Raw genomic sequence first — 19,623 nt, 5'->3', positions numbered from 1 at the left:
GTAATAATTTAATGTTTTTAGAAATAGTTCAGTAGTTTTACTTTTAAACAATGGCTTTGATATAACAAGCATGTTTAATTAGTTCATCAAAAAGTTGTTAGAGACACTATCAAATCAGGAACTAGCATATTTTTCCACTCTGCAGTTTTACTGCAAAAACAGTGAATTATCCCTTTAAAAATGGTTAAAAAATATTTAATTCCTTTCATTTTCCAATTATTGAAATTTTTAAAATAATTGAAATTCTAACTAAATCCTTAGACAAAAGGTTATTCAAGAACTATACTAAAGAAATGTAAGAAAGGGGTTAACTTCAGTTACAAGCGGAATTTCAGATAATGTTATTTTCTAGTAGGTAACTAACAAAAAACATTTAAAATCCTCTTTAATTGTTCTCCTGCCACACCCTCCCTTCTGAGGCCTTCTTTGGCGCCCCAGGTTCCATAGGGAATAAAGCAATTAAGCAAGGCTCTCCTCTCTTTAACTGCTTTTTCACACAGCTGGGGGCAAAAGAAAAGGAAGGCAATGGTTTCCTGCCTGAATAGCCAGCGGCCAGTTAGAAAACTACATGACAAAAGCCCACAAGACGAATGCCCACTTAAAACCAGCACACATTTTCAGGAAATCCAAAATAACTATGACTTCCTGAAAAATTTTACGAGTAATTATTATGATTAAAAAAATTAAATTTCAAGTGGGAATGAAATTAATTTATGTAAAATCCAAGTTGTCAAAATTTAACTGGATTATTTGAAACCATGCTTTTTATTCACCATTAAAACGGTGTTTGCGCTTAATCATAATAGAATACTGTACTTTTATTTTTTTTCGTTAAAATGAAAGTTCGGCTTTAATTCTCCATATTAAATTCATATAATGCAAAATTTTCTGTAGTGTTAAATTATTCTCTGTATATGATGAAAATTTACATACATATTATACTCCTTATAATTTTGTAGAATTAAAATAAGCTGTGTGGCCAGTATTCCCTTTCACCTCCCTTTGTCACACTTATACAAAGGCACTTCCATTTCTTGCGTAAATATAAAAACAAAGATACATACATGTATATGTTTTTAATTATATTATTTTGATTGACTCTCTGTACTATATATATATATACGAATTTAATTCAGCCGGAGACGAAAATGAAATGTGTTCCGCTACTTAAATTTATTGTTCAATTATTTCTTATTCATTTATTTTTTATTTTATCTCTATTCATGACGTATATATCGGTGTGGGTTTTTGTTAGTGTGGACTTTTATCAGCGTGCCCTTCTATCTATGTGGGCTTTTATCTGTGTGGGCTTTCATCAATGTGCGCTTTCATCGGTGTGGGTATTAGTCGCGTGGGCAATTATCCCAGTGGGGTCATTTTTGTGGGCTTTTGTCGTGTGCACTTTCGTCCTTTTGTCTGGTCACCGCATGGACTTTATGTATTTCCTTCACAATGCATTTTGCTGTGAAATGACAAACATTGTACAGTTAATAATTAAAAATAAAAGTATGTTTTGACTAACAAAACTAAAGAAAGGAATATTTATACATGATTAATAAAAATTAATTATTCATGTAATATTATATCTAGAGTAAGGTACCATCCTTATACTCATTATTGGAATTGTCGTATATTGATACTTTGATACCCCCCTTACTTTGTTTAAAAATTTGAAATTAGATTCCATTTACTCAAAAACCAGTATTATATTTATTTGTTCCATCTGCTTAGTTACACTTAAGTGATTAAAGTTCTAGTCATTGTACAAGGCATATATAATAAATATGTTTTTCTCCTATCTAAAATATCTATTTGTAAAATATCTTTTGAAGTAAATCTTTTAATTATAATAATGATTAATCTTTTATGTGGTAAGATTATGTAAATTATGTATGGATATTAGATTTAAGTGACTGAAATTTAAAAATTTCAATGGGAAAGTGGTGTTTACTTGGAATATTCCCATGATTCTCGAGTTACCTGGAGTCTTGTTAGACAACAATGCTGCATAAATGTACTAGACCGTTTGGCAGATGAAGCTACTATGTATTTTTCTGCATTGCATGGAAAATAGAGGTGTGTTCTTATACCTGTTACCCATCATCTGGCTCGTAAGTATGAATAAAATATTAAGATACTTATTTATTGATCTATTATTTATTGAAAAATATTTTTATGATATAAATCCAGATGTATTGCATAGTTACAAGAACTATCTATTAGTTTTCATGTTAGTTCTAAGCTTTATTGTAAATTTTATTTTTTTACTTTGAAAAAGAATAATTGTGATGAAATATTATATTCTGGACGATTATATATCTCTAAACCACAGAATTTCTAGCAGCAATTTGCCATCAGTGTCAACATTAAAAAATCATTATACTGAATAATTCACCTTATAGCTGTAAACTGCTAATATTTTGATACAATTGGACATATTATTTTAGGATATGTCTCTTAATCTTCTCTTAACTCGTTCCATACTCAAATCATCCCCTTAGAAGCTAAGATTGATAATACTCGTCTCCTCAAGCAACAAATGGATGCTGTACGAGTCGCATCGGACATGGACCAGCATACACCTCTTACGGCAAAAGCAAACTGTGATACATTGAAAGTACTGGAGCCCCTTAAGGGTAAGTGTGTTTTTAAATATCTCAGTATGCTAAAAAAACCCTTAGATAGCCTTGCTAATGCTTTTAATGATAATTTTAAGTTAAATATAAAAAGAAAACAACATGAAATCTCGGATAATTCAAACGCTAATTCTAACCACGAGGATGGTAAGCCTATAAGGCATACATACGTATAGTATATTTTTCAGTTGCAATACCTTATTACCACTGAGAATTTTTTGCGATTCCCAGGACGCCATAATACAGTCAAAAAGTCATTAATTCAGACACCCATAATCCGGAATGATCTATAATCCGGACCTCAAAGCTACAAACTTTCTGCGTATGCGTCGCGTTTACGTGTGCTCGTAAGACCTTTACGGCTGTGACTTTGCCTGTGCACATGCGCATAATACGTTTACGCATGCGCGTTTAACGTATAACGGACGGTATAAGCTGAGCTAAAATTATCTAATTCAGTTAATGTTGCAGATTGCGTTGTTCCTTAATCTTCGAATTGGATCAGGCTTATTATTTTTTTCAGACTGTTAGAGCAATTTTATAAAAGTAAGCTTGAACTTTCGATTATGTCAAACAGAATTTCCGATATATATTTACTAATATGTACAGGATCTACAAAGCAAAAGTATGTTTCGAAGTCCATTAAACAAAAAGTGGAATTGCTGCAAAAAATGGAAAAAGGCATATCCTTTGTTTCTTAACCATTCCGAAATCTGTTTATCAATTTCATGCTGCTCTGCGGGGGGGACATCGCAGCGCGCAATGAACTGGAAGTTGATTTGTCAGCACTATCCTTATCTTCAGGGCAAATGTTTTTATTTTATTCGGCTTATAATTCCTTACTAAATGTAGTATTTCATCTCGATGTATTCCGTCTTTGATATGATTTAAATCAAATTCCTTGTCATTATAAATATCACAAGTACACATCAAATAGTTTTCTGGTTGCAATTTTCTAATTTCGACTATGCTTAATGTATGCTTTACGCATGTGCTTGTTGAAAGAAATGTTTAATAAAGTAAACAAATAAATATTAAGCTTTTTTTTTTTGTAAATTTTGATACCCTTTAGATCATAATTGTTCTTTATTTCATAAATAACAGTTTCATATTTTTAATTGTATAATTTCTGCATGCCATCTTACCAGATTTAAACTGATGATCTATAATCCGGAATCGCCAAAGTCCCGACGAGTCCGGATTAACTACTTTTGACTGTATTTACAAAAATTCTGTGGAACCCAATAAGTACTGCGCAAATCCGACACATGCGTGAGTGAAACTGTCAATTTTTTCTTTTGTACACTTGCAGTTTTAGGTCACTACATTTAATTTCTAATTTTAAGACATAGAACAATGTGAACATTTTAAATAAGTAACAGATGAAATGACAGCGTCACGTGCAAAGCAAGAAAAATGAACGTTTCTATTATAAAATGAAGGCGTCGAAACGGATTCATTTTTTTTTCTTTGTCTGTATTGCCATATCTATTTTAAGATGTATTGTATTATGTAAAAATATTTGGTAATTGTAAAAGTATTATAATAAATTAAAGAAATATCAAAACTGCTAAAATTCTAGGCAACCCCCTGCTGCAAGTCCAGCGACTCCAGTTTAAGAAACCCTGGTATAGACAGACAACCCGGCGAAATTACGCCCTAATTGAGATACAGACATAAAACTTATATCAAAATGATGGGGCATGCATTTGCAGTTGAAAGCAGCAAAACGCATCAAAATGGATCATTAACTTTCGAGTCGTGTGATTTTGATGCGGCTTGCTGCTTTCAAAAGCATTTTCCTACAACTTGCATTCTATTTGAGATGCAGATATAAAATTTGTGGAGCATGAAATTGCTATTGAATGCAGGAAACCGCATCAAAATCGGACAATCGGTTCCCGTGTAAAACAGATTTTAAAAAACTGTAATTCTTAGAGATGCATCAAATTTCATTGCCATGAAAAATATATTTCGTCCTCTGGACCCTGAAAACGATACTAATTATGTCCAGAATGCAGTTAACACTGTAAATCAACGAAGCACTTCAAGTCAAAATTTACCTACACCACCACAACCAAAAGTTGTTCCTCCAGTCAAAAATTCTACAATGATATAACCAGGGCAAACAAGTCCACAATACCAATTTTAAATCATATCAAATCCGAAAAACACAGGAAAAGGCCTAAAACCATCCTCAGAGACATACAATAAAGGTTTTTGATAAACGTTTAATTACTGTAAAGGCCCTTATTTTTGCAGGCCGTAATTTTCACAAAAATGAATATATCGGTGATTTCGCGAGTTGAAAATTTCACGAATTTTATATGAACAGAACAGAAAGTTGAAAAATTTTAAAAGTACTTAAGTAAAGTTGGGGGGAAAAAAAGTATTTCGCAAAGCTTTGATTTTTGCGATTACGACGGGCTCACGAAAATAAGGGCCTTTACACCAGTTTAAAAAAGACCCAAAAAACTAATTAATTATTCTTTAACTAATTATTGTAATATACCTAATTGCCTAGCTTAGCACCGAAAATTGGGAAAATTAAAATTTTTATTCCTATCGGATCACTAATTAATATTGAAGCAGGCTTAATTTAATTTTTCCATCATGTCCTCTACCCCCTCATTCACTCAGCCATCCCTTTAAATTAGTATGGATTGAAGACAAGAAAGAATTTCAACCAATCACAAAAATGCTGGTGGAAAAAATTGAAATAAGTGAGAGATGGAGCGCTTAACGAGGATCCTTAAGCGCTCCATCTCTCACTTTGTAATCACAGTTCAACAGCTTTCGGCCATGAAGGCGGTAGCTATCATAATCATACCACACACTTTACAACCAATCACGTTCGTCTCGATCTAGTTACTCAACCGTAAACCACACAAGGATTTTTCGCCGATTTAATGGCTATATCCAAACTAAACAATAAAATTATCATAGGTAGAGACTTTAACTCACACCACAAAAATCGGAACTGCAGAAATGATAATTCAAATGGTCACACTGTTAATCAATTTGCCTCAACGGCCAACTTTACTGTTGTAGCTCCCTCCTACCCAACATGCTATAGATCTGCAAGCATTATTGAATTTTTCCTGCTAAAAAATATTTATCAACCATCAAGGATAGAAAGATTACGTGAACTATTCTCTGATTATAACCCTGTTTTAATGGAGGTGAATATCAGTAGCTATAGTACATCACACAAAAGAGCCTTTATTATGAACTGGGTAGCTCTAAACAACACTCAGTACCCGTTACCCGCGATACACACTGAAGACGAGTTAGACGCAGTTATCGAAGATTTTCCTAGCACACTTAACCGTGCTCTGAAAAATAGCAAGGCGGTCCCGTTGACTGGTAGGGCCAGAGATCCTGCTATTAGAGAACTTTTAGCTAACAGAAAGAGAGCTAGAAAAATATGGCAGAGGACCAGATGCCCAGAAGTTAAGAGAATTTTAAATCGGCTGAATCAGGAAGTCAGTACACGCACAAAACAAATGGTCTAGATATTTAGAATCACTCTCTACTGATGATCATGTATATGGAAAGCTGCTTCTAGATATAATAGATGCTACACAAATATTCTGCCCCTTAATGGCCCCTCTGCGATCACATACACAGAAACTGAGAAAGCTGAGTCACTAGCTGATCACTACGCTACTCAGTTTTACATTAACATCTCACACCCAGACACAGAACGCACAGTTAGTTACACTAACAATTTATACTTTTCATAACCAAAAACAGACAACATCCGTCTTGCTAAACCTTCGGAAGTTAACACCGCCACCTCCATACCTGTCCCTTTCAATGATGTTCGATCGATTATTGCGGCTTCCCCGCTCTCTCCAGATGAGTATGCGATGAGAATCGCTACTCAGACTGAATCTGCTCTCATCTGTAAAGAGTACTCGTCCCCATTCATTGTCTCTCCAATTCCGGTGTTCCCGGCACCACAGAGAACGCCTTCTCCGATGGGCAGGCGTTAGAGGTACACACCGTACAGGGCGTCGTGCAAACAGACCACCACCCTGCAGTCTTCTGGCCACGGTAAAACGCAATATCTGTCGTCCAGTCGCCTGCGTCGTGTGTCTAGCGATTTCTCCCGCTGTCTGCCGCCTGTTTCTTCTGGCCTGTAAGGCAATATACCGGTCATCTGCAGGTGTGGTTCCTCGTGAACGACCACTACTAAACCCCCGGATAGCTGTTCCTGTAGTTTTAAATTGTCTCCAAAGTCGTGAAACGATGCTGTGAGCAATTCCGATCTCTGCAGCCACACTTGTCACACGGCGGCCTTCCTCCAACTTCCCAATGACCTCGGGTAAAAGCATCCAGATGTCATCTAACAGATTGATTATTCGCCATTTCTCGCCGAGGCAGCAACTCAGTGTGATTTTAACTGCTATACGGTGTGCAATCTCTTTGCCAGAAATACTGATCTTTCACCGACAACATGCTTTATACAACTCAGACACTCCCCCATTATATCTACCTGCATATCTGCGCAAGTGCTACCGTAGATCACCTTACTTAATCTCGGGATTGGTCTTTCTGTCCGCTCTGCCTCTTCGTTCAGCTGATATGCTAATTTTTCGACTTTGTCCTTAATTTTTGCACACCAGTGTATTTCACGTGCTATACACAGGATAAGGTACAACCCAGGAACCTGGAAATGATGTGTGTCTTTGTACCCTTCTAAAGGAGTATGGATTGAAAACAGCCTAGGCCTTCCCCGTAGCACACTGTAAATCACACTTCACCCAATAGGATTACTCCTCTGCCAGCCAACAGAAGTTCAACAAGCTCCCGCCTACCACCTGACTACTGAACCATTCAGCCTTGAATACTCGAGGAGAGGGGGAAGAAAAAAGAAGAAAAGGGCTTTTTCTTCTCTCTCCGCCCCCGATTGCCTCTGCTGCTCACACTCCAACTAGCTCTAGGTTTTAACTTCAAAACTCATCATCTTATATTTGCTGCAAACTCTGCCATTACTACTGATTATAATGTCACAATTGCTTTCATTTCATTTCACTGCCATAACTGCTCTTCGAATTTTTATTTTTACGAACTTTAGCAACATTATTTCTTTAACATTCGTAAAAGTATTAACTTACTACACTGGGATAAGGCTATGCCCAGGAACCCACTACAACTGAACATTAGTTCATCGAGGAAGGGCATACTCTAAATGAAGCTGCAGATGTCCAAATAAAAAAGGAAAAGAAAACCTATTCACAATAAATTGTTTCAACAAAGGAAACGATTGTGTGATTTTAGATGACAGTCGGAGAGTATTAGTATCAAATATTTTATTTCATCATACCACCAACAAATATTTTCTTTTGTTTCAGAAGCCCATCAAAAACTTACATGACAGCAAATGCAAATCTAGTATAAATAACGTTTATGTTGCTAAAATAAATTCTGATTTCCAAAGATGGCCTGTTTCTCGCATTGTTGGTAAATCATGGTTGATGGGCATTAAGAATGGTCTTTCCTCTAATTCACTGGACACACACAAATTAGCAGCACGTTGGTGTTAATTCTTTTTAATTCTGTATTAAAATATACAACTTTAAACTTAGTTGACATATGCGGCATTTGAAGTGCAAATAATAAAAATTTTTCTTAAATACTATGCTTTGTTGCTTATCTTTTAGAAATTTAAAGACCTGGAATTCTGCAATTCTGAGTAAAAAATGAAAATAAAAAACAATTAACACCAACAAAAACTTGTGGTAACATGACAGACAAATTATTACAAATACTACAAAAGATCATGCCTTTTCATTTTATTTAACCATATGTTAAAGCAGTATTCTTTATTAGACCTGGAAATGTTAGAAACAGGAATATATTTTACTACAAAAACTACACGACAATTTTGAAATTAGAAGCTTTTCTGTATGAATTCCACTCTAAAACAATGCAAGTGCAGTCTTGACGATAAGAAAGTCAAATTTATTGAAATTTAAATTTGTATTTCCATTTTAATTTTCATTTTCCTAAAAACATTTGTCAACTTTGCAGGATTTCATCTTCAAGTATATATGTACAGACATTTAAAGTTCTGATGTATTAACATCTCGTGGAAATACACCTATCCCTCGATTTATACAGTACTTAACTGTTTTACATGATTTCAGTTTTACACAATTTAAAAATTAACAGATTTCAAAAACTTAGTAAAATAGTATTTGCTGCATAAATGCAAATACATACATTTGAAGTCATTTTTTAATCTCATTTCTTTGGTAACACTGGTGGCAACAACAAGGATGGGGATTCCCCGTGTTAGGAGAATCTCAATAGTATGTATATGTATTTCATAACAGTAAAATTTTAAATTATATGGTTCACGCGAACTAATGCAGTATCAGTATTTTAGCAGCAAGGATTACATCATTTTTATCTACATATCTGAATGTTTACTAGCAAGTTTTCAACATTTATAGTTTTTGTGGCATTTTTTATAATTTATGTAAATTTTTTAAAGTATTATAATGCCAAAACGATTTTTAAAAAAAAAATCAAAAATGAAATTAGAAGCAAAAATTAAAATATTAGATCATCTATGTAATAGAGAAGGAGTAACAAATGTTGCTAAATTTTACTCCATGAATGAAGCCACAATAAGGACAATTAAAAAAAAAATGAAGACTCTACTAGAAAAAGAATTAGATATGGGTAGAAGACGAAAATTTAAAATGGATTCCAATTGATACTGATGCTATTAGAAACAAGGCTTTAAAAATTTATAAAGCACTTAAGAATCGGTCACTATCGACTTTGTCAGATGAAAAAAAGGTATCTTTTTCCACAAGTCATGGTTGGTTTGAGAGATTTAATAATATTTAAACAAAGGCATTCTTTACATAATCTAAGATTGAAAGGAGAAAGTGCATCTGCTGATTCGAATGTAACAACAATATCCAGCAAAATTTGCTGAAATCAATTGCCACGATCTCCTACATTTCTGATCAGATCTTCAATGCTGACGTGTCTACGTTGTTCTGAAAAAAAAAAAAAATACAGTCAAAAGTCGTTAATCCGGACTCGTCGGGACTTCGGCGATTCCGGATTATCGATTTTTCCGGATTATAGGTCATCAGTTTAAATCTCGTAAGATGGCATGCAGAAATTCTAAAATTAAAAATATGAAACCGTAATTTATGAAATAAAGAACAATTATGATCTAAAGGGTATCAAAATTTACAAAAAAAAAAGCTTAATATTTATTTGTTTACTTTATTAAACATTTCTTTCAATGTAAGTTGTTTAAGTTGCTTCATTTTATGTGATACTAATACTTTCTCTTTAATTCTATAAACAGACATAATTTCTTTTCAGTTAAAGAGTTCTGCTGTTCAAGTCCCGTTAATTGCTGTGCCGAGAATACCGACTAACTGGTCAATGGAAATTTTTTCGTTTTCACTAACCTCTCTGTCACACTCTTCATGTCTTTATCCATTTTTTTCAGCAATTTCAGTTTTTGTTTGTTGGACATTGAAACATACTTTCGTTTTGTAGATCCTTTGGAAGTTCCAGCATCGGAAATTCTATTTGACATAATCGAAAGTTCAAGTTTACTTTTATAAAATTGCTCTTACAGTCTGCAAAAAATAATAAGCGGGATCCTATTCGAAGATTAAGGAACAACGCAATCATTAACATTAACTGAAATAGATAATTAGATAATTTTAGCCTACACCATCCGTTATACATTAAACGCACAGGCGAAAACGTATTCTGCGCTTGCTCACACGCATATGCGCAGAAAGTTTTTAGCTTTGAGGTCCGGATTATAGATCATTCCGGATTATAGGTGTCCGAATTAACGACTTTTGACTGTACCTTGCAAATCAGCTAGTGGTCATAAGGTAGTGAAAAGTCATACAATTTTTTTCTGTTGCAATGCTTCAGGCAATTATATAATGAAACCATTGGTTATTAACAAATCAAAAACACCATGTTCATTTAAAGGAACAAATATAAATAACCTTCCCTTTTATTGGATGCCTAACAGGAAAGCATGGGTCACTGCCATAAGGTTCAATGAATGATTTCTTACCATGTTTGTCCCAGATGTCAAAAATTATTTAGGTAAAAAAGGATTGCCTTTTAAGACTCTTCTTTTAATAGATAATGCACCTGGTCATCTTCAAAATTTACAACACAAAAAAGTAGAAATAGTCTTTTTGCCCAAAAAATACAACTTCTTTATTACAGCCATTGAATCAAGTAATATTTTCTGGCTTTTACAACATTGTGTATATCAAACAAACCTTTAGGTATATTTTAGAAAAAATGGAGAATAATGAATCTTACTCTTATGGATGCTTGGAAGAAATTTACAATCTTAGATTGTGTTGGACTGTCATATACTCAGATTAAACAATCAATGCTCAACGCATGCTGGAAAGCAATACGTTGGATGTTGCTAAAGATGAGAATGATAGATTACCATTAGAGTGTGAATATTCTCAGATCACTAAATTGGCTCAAACTGTAGTAGGAGAAGGTTTTGAGGATTTAGCTCAAGCATATATTAAAGGAATAATGGTTGATGAAGAACTAAATGAGGATGAGTTAGTTAACATGATTCATGAAACAAATAAACATGATGAAGACCAATCTGAACCAGCTGCATTCACAGCTAAAGTCATCAGTGTAGGACTTGAATTGGGAAGAAAATTAGGTAATCATTTTTTACAATATGACACAAATGTCGAATGAAATCTCCGATTCCAAGGGGAGCTTAGTAAGTGTTTAAATCTATATACGGATGTTTAAAAAGATTTAGGGGGACAAAAAAACAACAGGCAATTGTTAATTATGGATTTCATCATGAAGTCTAGTCGATGTGAGATCTCCCCTAATTTATCATCTATTGAAGCAGAATTGTATCACGAATACTCAAGTGATGAAAGAGACATCATACCAATCAAGAAGAAAAAACTAATAATTCATGAAAGTGATGTCAGTCCAAAATCAACTCTAAATATGAGAATATTTGTAGAAATTTCCTGTTCTTTCAATTCGAGCCACAATTTTTCATAAATGCTACATACTTTCATTACATTATCAGGTTGCATACTTCTGATGTCTGTGTAATTTATTTAATTGATGATGTAATTTATTTAATTGATAACTAAATATACTCGATTATGTTTTCACAAGGCTTGCTAATGTTTTTTTTAAATAACACGAAAATAATCATGCAATGCAATAAAAATAGAACATCATTTTCCTGCCTCAGAATATACTACTAATAACAGGTTGTTTAAAGAGCAAAATATACAAAATTTAAATTAAATAATTATTTCCTTTTACTCAGTTGAATATACATTTAATTCATAAACATGTATATGCAGATAAAATTAGCTATGTCAATAAAGTTCTGCAAAGAATAATGAACGTGATCCTATTAGTTAAGTGTTGCAACTTTATTTCATATGAAATATTTTCTATATAGTCATTCCTTAAAAGTAGTCTCTGAATAATTAAACCAATTAAATTTGTTTCTAAATGTACTTGGGTTAATTGATAAAAGCAAGGCTTTTTTTTAAATGGCAAGCTGATTTTTAATTGATTTCATACTTAGATACATCATTATACATACATTAATAAAATAAATAAAATTCTAATTATGTTAGGGCAGTTTCCATTTTGCTGGTGTTTACTAAAGAAAATTTTACAGATAGCATTTTTAACAAAAACGCTGTTTATGATCATTTAAGATTTAAAAATAAATAAATAAATAAATAAAGAGAGAGAGAGATTATTTTGTAAGTATTCATCAAGAATATTTCTTCCAATTTATGTTTTCGAAGAAACGCCTTTATTACACCAAAGTAAAAAAAAATTATCCCTCTACCAAAACTTAAATCTGTATCGATTAAAAAAGAACAGTAATGCGTATTTAATAAGAACACAGGAATAAATTGTATTAAAACTCAAATCTATTTGTAAATTGTTCTTCTCTAAACTTATGCTTTGAACCTGAAATATTTTGAATGAAATAGTGCTTTTTTATTTATTTTAAGACTTGATCTATTTTAAATTTACCTAAAATACCTAAAATAATTATTTTAGCTTTTCAAGACTTTCTTTTACATTGCTGAATTTGATGAAGGTGTACAAACGGTGCCAAATTCTTGGTTTTGGGCTGATATGGATAAATGACATATGTAATATGAAAAAATGAATCAAACTGAACAAAATGATTGCATCACATCAAGCCCCAGATTATTGAGAACTTTGGCAATTTCACCGGGTTCTCTAAATTTTTGCATCGACAAGTATGATATTTTCTATAATTATGTGTTCTTGTTGCTCATTTTTCTCACTGTATAATTTAGAAAGCTGAATAGAACATGGAAAATGCTGTTATGAATGACATCAGTACCAAAATATTTTTAAAATATAGTAACATCTCCATTTTTAGTACTTTTATCCATAAATTATTAGTACGAGTTGGTAGTTTGGTTTTTGAATCTTAACATTATTTTAATTACCAGACTAGTTGTTTAAAAATAGGAATGCATGTATTAAAAAATTCAAAAATTAACAATCATATCAGGATATAATATATATTTGCTTTAACATTTAACTGCATTTTTTTTTATACAAATTTGATGCTCTCAAAATCTATTCGGTCACCTTAATTTTGCAGTGGAAAAATAATGAAATAGTATAATCCTACAATTCGAAACCATAAAAATTCTATTTGATTTATTTATTGAATAAATTGTTGCAAAATATCTGAAATTTGCAGAATTTTATAAAATAATGTAGCCATGACTGTTAATTTAATTTTACATCAAATATTTCGATAATTATACATGAGCAAATAAATGCTGCTAGAACATTTAGATGTTTAATCTAACATTAAACGATTATTTAATTCATTCTTTTTGCTTTATGTTAAATTATTGTTTATGAGTGATAACGGAAATTTAAAATTTTCAGTGAAAAAGGCATAGAAAAGTTAAAGTTGGCTATGAAGTTTTCAGACATCGAAAAGTGCAGAATTTGGTGCGGAAACAACAACAACAACAACAACAACAAAAAAAAAAAAAAAAAAAAAAAAACACTAGCGATTTAAATTCTCCGATTCTTCAGATGAGTAAAAAAAGTAAACAAGTAAAAAACAGTAAAAAAGTACTATAGTAAAAAAGCTAGCAGAGCTGTGCTTGCCATTGCTACCAGAGTGCACACAAGGAAAATATTTTCAACCAGAATTTTCTGCATCTGTTTTAGCTAGTCCTCACTGCAAATCTGAGGACTAATACTCCAAAAGCAGGCTCATCAGAAAGACCCAATAAAGGTTTCGTACTGTTGCATTCCTGTACAGGTTCATGCAATTTGGAGTGATTAACGATGACACTTAATAAACACACAATGTATTTGCCAGTATTATTCAGGACATCTCCAAAAACATGTTTACAGTCGTCCAAAAACTGCGACAAGCACATTGAAACAATCAGCAACAGAGCCTTTAGGCTGTAACAGTGAAGACAGCTTCACAGCAAAGTGCTAGAGTACAGCTCCCGACTAGGTTCAGTCTTCTCAGAACTCGACGTACTGTCGAGATTCTCGACGCTACAACTTGCGATGCACTCCACAATAAGCACTAGAATACAGCTTCTGACTCAGTTCAATCGTTCTTGGAGCTCAACACACTCCAAGATAAGACTCGATGATGCACTAACTCGCGATACATTAAGAGACTCTCTCTACGCACTCCCCAATCAACTCAATACTAGACTGAAAATCAACTCGATAGACTCGAGATACTACTGCTACTCCGCATACAGGCAGGGTTTATATAGCTTTTAGCATGCATTCGAGAACATTCTAAGTCAAACCAGTAAGAACTTGTTCTAAATGGTTCTCCATCCGTCTACGGCATATTGCCAATTTCGCTGAAAGATGTTGCCAAATGGGTGATTTCTCGCCAAATCTAGCAAATCCTAAACCTGCTTTGTGGGAAATCTATCTTACCGCAGCTGGAAATTTTTTAACAGTAACTTTCTGAATTTGCCAATAGTCAATTTTTTAAAAGTGTTCTGTTTTCAGGTTTTTAGAATAATTATGTAATAAAGACACAATAACACGCCGAATAAATACTAATTCAGAAGTCAAACAACAAAAATCAGCGTTATATTTACAAAATTTTCACAGTGACTGTTTACTGTGAAAATTTTGTAAATATAACGCTGATTTTTGTTGTTTGACTTCTGAATTAAATATGTAATACCCTGACCTTTTCTCTTCCGCAGAACTTCAACATCTAATCTTAAAAAATTTAAATTCTTTATCAAGTAGATTACAAATATTGCAAGAAAAGGTGGAGTTGCTGAAAACTCCTAACTGTGCAATCAACCGAAAAATTCAGAATTAAATATATTCCAATTAAAAACTGAATTAGAACTTCAATTTTTAGAGAGAATGTTTCTCAACAACATAGCTCCTGTGGTATTGTAAAATAATATTTTACATTAATCCTAATAGTTTTTTTTTATTATTATTTTATTTTGTTTACTTTTTGCACACATTTTCATTTTATAAAGTAATTTCTGTTACGTTTTTGCTTAAATGAAATTTTCTATTTCAGTATTATCTTATTTTCTTTATATAAAAACTAACTGCATAAAATGTACTAAAATACAAATATGGAACTCAAAGCAACGAAAACGTTATGATTTTATAAATAAGTTTCCATTACATTTGCATTTTATTTTGAGGAAAGTTAGATTTCTTGAGTGTTCTGTGAAGTTGAAATAATTTTCTTAAATGATAGAATAAGAAATCTTGTTGGTTATGCATTTATAGATTAAAGTCAATTTTTATTTATATATTTATTTATTTAGGTCAATGAATTGAAACATATTAATGTTAAAGGAGACTAACGTAAACATATTAATAGTAATCGTAACAAATATTTTGAAGTGATGTCGGACACGCTAGCCGAAGAGTACAGTTGGGTAAGTGAAAAAAAAAGGGGGGCATTTAAATCCCTGAAGTTATCATAGGTTATTTTACATAAGTCAACATTTATAAATATATTTTTATGTACATCATCATTTACAAAATATCTTGATAACTTACATTACGTATAATATGAAATCTGCCAAATTAAGTCACACCCAGCACCCGTAGCTCTCAGCCTGAGTCAAATCTTAATTATTCAAAAAATCGAATAAAATAAGACCAGACTTCCATGAATAGTGCATAGTGCTACTAAATGCATATGTGACCATCCCAGAAGAAATAAAGCAGGTAGATATTAGCATCTGGAAAGATATCCCAATGCATGAAGGAAGAGTAATATATTTAGTGTATGAACCTGTTATGTCAAGAAGACTTTAAATGAATTAGAAGACAACATAAAATAGCAGTTTTATCTGATCGCAAATGTTTAAAATGTTATTTAAAATGTCTAACTTTTTTTTATTCTTAAAATGATGTTTAATCCTCATTTGTTCTGCTATTTAATTTTTATGATGTATTGTTACTTAGTTTGTTATCTATCCATTTGTCAGTAATTGAGCTGAATTAAGTAAAGCTTTGTTCTTTTACATTATATTTTACCGCTCGATCAGGCCGACTGCCGTACCAAAGCACTTGGGTTCGAATCTCGGAAAAGGTTCGGGGGTTGTAAATGCATAGTGTCTGTGCATCATGGGGGCACCCAAAATATGCTGCAAGCCGAAAGGTTCTTTCAAGAAGCTGATCGTAGGGAAAGAGAACTTGAAAATCCTTGGACTCGTCCTCCGTGTGATAGTTGCATCGCAAAAATGTTATGGTTTTTAATTAATTGACTTTCTGTTTAAATATGCAGTAATTATAATTAAAAATTCACAAGTAAATTTTCCATTTAATGTATTTTTTAGAGATAGTGCAAACTCATCTCCCTGCAACAATTGAAAAGAAAGGTGCTACTATAACAGTTAATCTCAAAAAGTTTGGTGGGTGGTAAATGTATAGTGTCTGTGCAGCATGGGGGCACCCAAAATATACTGCAACAAAGTTGCTACTACACTCATGTCCATAAATTAAGGATAATTCGGAGTCACGCGGAAATCGAACTCTAAAATATACTAAAATATCACAACACACATCTTCAAGAATCATATGCAAATTTTAGGAAGTAACCAGATGACACCGATGGTACTTCACAATGACGAGAATGTAAGAAAGTGATATATAACGAATACAGGCAAAGAAGTAAAATGGTTCGCAGGCACTTTATAAGCATTTCAGTGCAATAACCAAATAGTTCGCAGGGGCTTTATAAGCATTTCAGTGCAATAACCGACAAAGGACGCATTTGGATGATTTTTTACGTGGTAGAATTATCGGCCGTCTGGAATGTGGGCGTACCCAACTGGAAGTATCAGACAAACTGGGAATTGCCCAGAGTGTCAACTCCAGCCTTTGGCAACGATTCCCAGATGATGGTAATGTGAGTAGACGTTACAGCACAGGTCGCCCCAGAGTTACAGCGCCGAATAAGGACCGGTATTTCGCAGTTACTGCCAAAACAAACAGGTGGAGCACAGCCTGAGACCTGCCTCGTCAGCTCTCTTCAGCCACTGGTACGACAATTTCAAGGCAGACCGTGTACAGACGCTTAGGGCAGATTGGTTTATATGTTCGTAGACTTGTCAGATGCGTTCCACTTACTGCAACTCACTGTCGCCTGCGGTTAGCCTGGAGTAGAGAGCATGCACTGTGGACACCGCAACAGTGGGCTTGTGTGATGTTTTCCGACGAGTCCAGGTTTAGCTTGCAGTCTGATTCTCGCCGGACTTTCATATGGAGAGCTCCAGGTATTCGTTACCACCAAGAAAGCATCATTGAACGACACCGTTACGGTGGTGTACGAGTGCTCGTTTGGGGTGGAATTATTCTGGGTTCCAGAACTGACCTTCATGTTCAAATTGGAATCATGACAAGCCATATCTATCGGGACGTCATTCTGGAACAACATGTACATTTGTTTCGGGGTGCCATGGGCACACAATTTGTTTATGGATGACAACGCCAGTCCTCACCGTGCAAATATCGTAAGCGAATGCCTTCAATCGGAGGATATCACCCGTACAGACTGGCCAGCATTCTCACCAGACTTGAACCAGTAGAACACGTGTGGGACATGCTTGGCCGACGAGTTGCAGCCCGTCAACCTCCTTCTACATGTCTACCGGAACTTCGGAGTGCATTGCTTTTTGAGTGATGTAATATCCCCCAAGATCAGATCGATAATTTGATACTCAGATGCCTAGGCGTTGTACGGACTGTATTGCATCGTCTGGGAGACATACAATGTATTAACAATCAAACCAACCATGTAATATTGGTTTTTTGTAAATAAGTTTTTTTTTTTGGTAATTTGCTCCAGGGAGAAAAAAAATCGCTAATTTTTTTAATAATATCAAACATATAGCATCTGTTTTTGCTCTTTACCTTTTGTTTAATAAATAAGCTTTACAAATAAGTCAAATTTGTTTTGCTTCTAACTTTTCCTTTGCCTGATTTTGCATTATCCTTAATTTATGGACATGAGTGTATAACAGCGAGTACTTTTGTGTACAGAAGCTGTCTTGAAAGCTTAGAATCTAAAATTTTAAGTTTGTATTTGTTTTTACTGAATTGTAAGTATTATAAATTCATATGTTTGGAAGCGTCCGAGTTTCAAAAATAATAAAAGTATAAATGATAAATAATAAAGCTTCAAAATAGTAAATCAAACAATCATCAAAATGTTTAGTACCTATTTAAAAATTTGGAGCTTTCTTTCAATTTTAAAGTAATTTAAAATTTAATAAATAGCTTTAAAACTCTTGCCAGTCACTGCTCATCTCAATGCATATAATAGCATTATAATTTTTTATAATAATAATGCATATTTTGTTTAATTTCATGAGGCTGAAGGAGACATTGTAAACTTATATTATGAATACGAGTCATATTTTGTAAAATTCGATGAAAGGCCATTCGAAAAACATGTATACATTGACAGAATTGCCGATATAAATAAAATATGTTATTAACAATATTAACTTCTTATTAATTAAGAAAAGGCTGCATTAAATATATTAAAAGGATCTTTTAAAATTTTTGCAGGAAATGAATTTAAGTTTCTCTTAAGTGAATGGATATTTTTATATCTTTATTACCGTATTTGCAGGCGCATAAGGCACATCCCCCTTTTTTTATACATATTTCATTATAATGAATTTACAGTATTTTAAATATAAATACAAAGTAATACTATATACCCACAATTCATCTGGGGAAGAGCTTTTAATTTTCTTCATCAAAACCTAAACACTCATCACCATAGCTAAATGAAAAGTCACTTGAAACCTCTCCTAAATCAGCATTCGAGTCCTCATACAACAGATTGTCCTCTGTACCATCCAGTGTATTAATAATGCCACACTTCATACATGATTTAACCTCTGCCTCTGTTTTCACAGCATCCCAAGATGCTTTGACCCATTCACAAACTTTCCAAATGTTAGGCCTTCCCCTTCTTCTTGATGGTGTAACCTCAAAATTTGAAGCCTGCATCCAGCTTGCATGCTTTGTTACAGCAATTTCAACATTGTTTTTGAACCATAATTTGCCAACAAACTTAAGAAACACCAAACAGTTGAAATTTCCCAAACTTAAAAGTCGTTCGCAAAAATTGCAGTTTTCATGCCAGATGCACATTTACTAAGCTCTCCGTAACTGTAATATTCCCACACATCGCAAGGAAACAAGAAAAAAATCACATAACTCCAAAAAAAGAGGAAATTTCCAGAAATTAATGCAATCAAAAACTGAGTATCGACATACAAGATGCACCTCCTTTTTTTCCCGACTTATTTTCAAAGAAAAAAAGTGCGTCTTATACACTAGAAAATTTGCTATTTAAAACTTTCTTACATTTATTGGAAAACAAATTGTTTTATATGCTTAA

General features: G+C 33.3%; 2 long non-coding RNA genes across 3 annotated transcripts in view; one reads left to right on the top strand and one right to left on the bottom strand.

The window, feature by feature from the left end:
• The window catches only part of LOC146995193 (uncharacterized), a 169,279-nt gene that overhangs the window by 119,149 nt on the left and 30,507 nt on the right, over positions 1–19,623 (bottom strand). The gene's annotated exons all lie outside the window — the stretch shown is intronic.
• Positions 927–13,408, top strand: LOC146995194 (uncharacterized). Its single transcript, XR_015043630.1, has 2 exons — positions 927–2,636; positions 12,741–13,408. It is a non-coding gene; the product is annotated as an uncharacterized LOC146995194 (long non-coding RNA).

Source organism: Stegodyphus dumicola, chromosome 10 (assembly GCF_044657685.1).
Source record: "Stegodyphus dumicola isolate Sdum_Otavi_A_Nest chromosome 10, ASM4465768v1".
Lineage (NCBI taxonomy): Eukaryota > Metazoa > Arthropoda > Arachnida > Araneae > Eresidae > Stegodyphus > Stegodyphus dumicola.
The sequence above is the reverse complement of the archived record's forward strand: the minus strand, read 5'-3'. Positions and strand labels throughout refer to the sequence as shown.